We start from the raw sequence: 4,772 nt of genomic DNA, 5'->3' as shown, positions 1-4,772 counted from the left end.
AGTCGTATAGTCTTTGAATGAGATGTAATATGGTTGCACAAGTGTTTGAGAGCATCGTTGTGACACAGAAATAGAGTAATACTACTCAGACCAATTCCCTGTAGTATATTAGTATGCACTATGTTGAATGTGCTTTGCGAAATTCAATATAGAATGTCTGGTAGTCGTGACTTCTGTAGCTTTTAGTTTCCTCACTCCACCCAGGTGTAAAAATGGGTATCTGACTTCGGTTGGGGAGGTAAAAGGCAGTGGAAGGAGAGGGATGAGCTCCGCCTTCCAATATCATGCCCTAGACACAGTAAATAACAACAACAGCCCCTACGGCCTCAAAAAGTGTATGGGACTACCTTTACCTACCTTTTACCTTTTTAGTTTGTGATGTCAGTGGTTTAAATGTCTTTGTTATGCAGTATGGCAGTGTCTGCCTTCAAATCTGTACATACACTGGCTAGCAGTTCTTGTCTACAGGTAGAACCAGTATCAGTTTGATACCAGTGCATAGAGAGACAGTAATTTTCTTTCTAATCCAACCATTTTTAGTGAAACACTCTTGGTTAAAAACCATTATATGGTCTCCACATACTAGTAGGTGCACTACATTCAACACTGAAGCTTATGTAGATATAGCTCGTATCCAAACATTTGTTTCTTTTTACGACTACTGATCTAGAATATAAATTCATTTTCAAACACATGGCTTCCAGCACAGTTTTTTTTGTAATACAAACCCATATCTTTTATAAAATATCATAGTTAAATGTTATCGTTTTTTTTTTACAGAACTGGTATGTTATGTACAGAAATGTTATGGTTTCATTTTACAATGACATATGCGTTCTGCATGGAGTTGATATAAAATTGCTTGTAGTATGCAAGGAATATTTGATATTTCTCTGGTGTATTGAACTGTAAGTAAAATGGAGACAATAGAAAACAGTAGAGTAGGCATGGCTCACGTATATGATGTGACAATAGTCAACCACGGAATGTATGAAAAGCATACTAAACATGACAAGATGATAATGGAATATTTAGGATACGCTTCGAACGTTGCTTAATATTAATTATTATGGAACGCACAGTAAGGGGTAGCTCTTTAAAGTAGTGTAAGTAAGGTTATGGGGGTGACACACTGCAGTTTCTCGCTTTGCGCATGCGCCAACTGTTGCGTCTCCGCTGTTCTGGGAAACGCCCAAGCAAAGACACATCAAAGATGGCGATACAAAAAATGGCCAAATGAATTCGGTTTTCACGTACACGACACTGACATTGAGGGGAGTCCAAATATTTTCCACACGAGAATACAATAACTCCAGAAAGCAATTAGACGTGGCAAGTATATAATACAAGTGAAGAACGTTACACCAATAATAGACATATTGAGTGTTGACAACTGTAGGTGGACGTAAATATTGTGGTAGTGTTTTTAATCCTAGCATTGTGGCACCACCACCAACATTCACACGTTTAGACCTAGCCTGAGAACCGGGGCTCCTAAACTCTGTCGTAGCGTAGGGGCCCATGTAGTAATCGGATGGCGCCCAGGCTAGTTAAGACCATACTTTCTTCCTGTTGCCTAACCTCATAACCATTACAAATTTGGTGCTACCGTAACTGGTTGAAGGTTAAAAAGACCAATTACCTTTTTTTTCCGTGAGAAGTACTGTAAACGCAGAAATGTTCGCGGTGGTTTTTATGTTCGTGGTTTTCGTGGCGACCGTTTCACCGCGAACATTTTTGTCCAATACTGTAGCAGTATGTGACTATGGCACTGCCGCAAACTTAAAAAAACACCGCGAACGCTCCATTTTCCCTTAGCGCGAAATAAAAACCACGCGAACTTAAATGCATATACAGTACTAGCAAGGTACTAAGCAACAGCTACAAGTGCGTCATAACTTGTGATGTTTACCGGGATGCCACGCGACAATTAGTACTGCATCGACAGATATGAATACATATATGTGCGATGCTCATTTCATAAAGTGCTTTTTAATGACCCGTCGTAAGATGGGTGCAACAGATAAGGACTTAACTGCGGTTTCTCTAAGTCGATGCGTCTAGTGTATAGCCGGTATTCTTGTGTTCACACTGGTATTGAGGTAGACGTTCCTAAACACAAGCGCGCGCACCACCACAGGGACCTTATGATCATCTGAAGTTTCCACAAAGTGGCTTGACCACCAACGACAGCAGTTCTTCTACTACTGCTATTCAGTTGACTACTGAATATGCAATGTTCTGATACGTATTGGACTGGTAGTGACTGCTATTCAGTTGACCACCCGTTCGAGAAAACAGTGAATACATCGTTCACGTTTTCTGCTTAGCTTAGTACTTTCCTTTGCGGTCCAAATCGACATCTGTGACTGAAAACATCCGAGGAGAGTTTTCGTCGGACATTGCGGGGGGATTCCTCGCAGGATGGCGGAGACCGGGAGGCCGTGGGCGGTACTGGCGGGCTTGGTGCTGCTGGTGACCGGGGCCTGGGCTCAGCGATGTCCGGCAGGTAAGCCCGATATTTCTGACACTTCTTGTAGAATTGTGAGCGTTTATTTTTTTGCATCTGCAATTTTCAAGGAATTAGATGGGCGAGGTTATGGGGTCGATTCCTGGCTAGACGTAAGACCTTGTCCTCAGGAAAGTCACTTTACACGACTTTCTCCACGTACTCAAAACAATGTGTTGAAATGGGTATCAAACTTCGGTTAGGGACGTAAAAGGAGGTGGAAGGAGAGGAATGAGCTCCGCCTTCCACTACCGTGCCCCATATCACAATGGAAAACAACCTACTACCCCCTCGACCTCAAAAAGCCTGGTTTCATATTCAATTTACCTATAGGATGCCATGGTCTATCCCCAGAAGTCCAGTGTTAACTAGTATGAGGGGAAGCCGGAGTGTACACGTAGAAAACTTTGTATTGAGCGGTAGAAGGGGAATTGCATCTCAGATAGTAACTTAGCGCGACCCAATGTCATCCGATTCGTTCAAAATGCCAGCTCGGACAGCTTTTCCACGAAGCTAAAGATCAACTCATGGCCTTTACTTCTTTTTCTCTGCCTGTTTAACGCCGTGCGAGATGGTGTCATACGAGGTCTGTGGTAAAGAATTGTGCCAACGTGCTGTTTTGGTATAAAACCTAGTTCAGCCAGATCTTTCCTTAGTCACTGACGAAAGATAGCGGATGCTGTCTGAAACGTCAGACTACTTCAAAATTTTATCCAGTTACTTGAGTAAGTATTTTTGGCGAAATCCGCAGTGTCCAATTCCATATAAAATACGCCATTTGTGATATCCACAGGATTGCCGTTACGAGTTTTAGACGTTTATTCTTTTCTCTCGCCGGACATAAAAAAACTTACTTCGAGACAGACATGAGTACGGATCATACTTTAGTAAGTCTTCATTCCACATAACGAATGTTTGAATAATACACAGAGATGACGACATAGGTTTCTGTAATGGACATACTAGTGCTATGTTATTATTCTCACATATTGGTCAGGCACACTCTAAACGAATGACTGGGCACCGTTGAATGTTGCCGTGGCATCGACAAAGCTTCTGAATTTTTTACAATTTTGGTTAACATTTGCCACTTCACGAACATAGTTTCTTGACGGAAATAAGTTGAACCGGATTATTGAACTACAGGCGAAACTTCCGTAACAGCACTTCTGTCGAAATGTTAAACTATATCATATTGTCTCAGAGAGTGAGAATATAGATATGTTGCTGCGCCACATTATCATACAGAACAAAACGTCGCAGTAAAAGGCGGTGGCACAGGGCGTACAAAGGAATTAATGGCGTGAATCATAAAGACAAATTGTCTGATGGCAATATGGGAGCTTAGTTACCACAGCTGCCACAAAAGGTACTCCTGAAAGCGGTCTAAATATTTGATGAGGGCGGCCACCTGTCTATTGTCGCACCACGTAGCCACCACACCTGCAATTAAACATGGCGCTACAGGTGTGCAAGCGACGGAAAGTTCAACAGGTGTGCATCTATTGAAGTGCATGTAGTTTGCCGTGCTATGTGGCAATGGTAAAGCAAACCTCACCCTCTAAAGTCTGTTGTAGTAGCATACCCCAGCGCTGTTGGTTTCGATGTTTGAAAGCAGCTGCGAAGCTCGTGAAACGTCATTTCGTTCTGGAATATACAGTTTAGCAGTGCAGGGACGCCCTCTACCGGAAATTAAGATATTGCCAGGTTAAGTGGTAAAATAAACCGCACCCCTTAAATTATGTTGTAGTAGCCTACCCAAGCATCGTTGATTTCGATGTTTTCAAACAGCTGAGAAGCTCGTGAAACGTCATCCCGTTCTCTCGGATATGCACTTTTATAGTACAGAAACGCCCTCTACCGGATCACAAGGTTATACCAACTAATGCTATTGCCGACCTTCTGGCAGTAGAATAGATGACTCACTTCGAAGCGGAGATTACAGATTTTGCCATTGATCCTGAAGCTGTATTTTCAAGTAAGGCCCTCCTTTCTGTAACTAGCTCTGCCCTTGGTGCTAGCTGAAACTATTTTATATATTAAGTCACACCTTTTATGGTTACTGACTTTGCCCTTGGTTCTGAAAATATATTAAAGTATGATATATAGTAAGACTTCATTTTTCGTAACAGACTCTGCCCTAAACTAAACTGGTGCTGTAACTAGATTATATAGAAAGTCCCTACTTTTTTTAGAATTAACTCTGCCCTTGATGCTTTAACTGTTAAGGACAAACCCTACCTTTTTATTGACCCTTGTCGTT

This window comes from Branchiostoma lanceolatum, chromosome 18 (assembly GCF_035083965.1).
Source record: "Branchiostoma lanceolatum isolate klBraLanc5 chromosome 18, klBraLanc5.hap2, whole genome shotgun sequence".
NCBI classification, from domain to species: domain Eukaryota; kingdom Metazoa; phylum Chordata; class Leptocardii; order Amphioxiformes; family Branchiostomatidae; genus Branchiostoma; species Branchiostoma lanceolatum.
Note: the sequence above shows the minus strand (reverse complement) of the source record.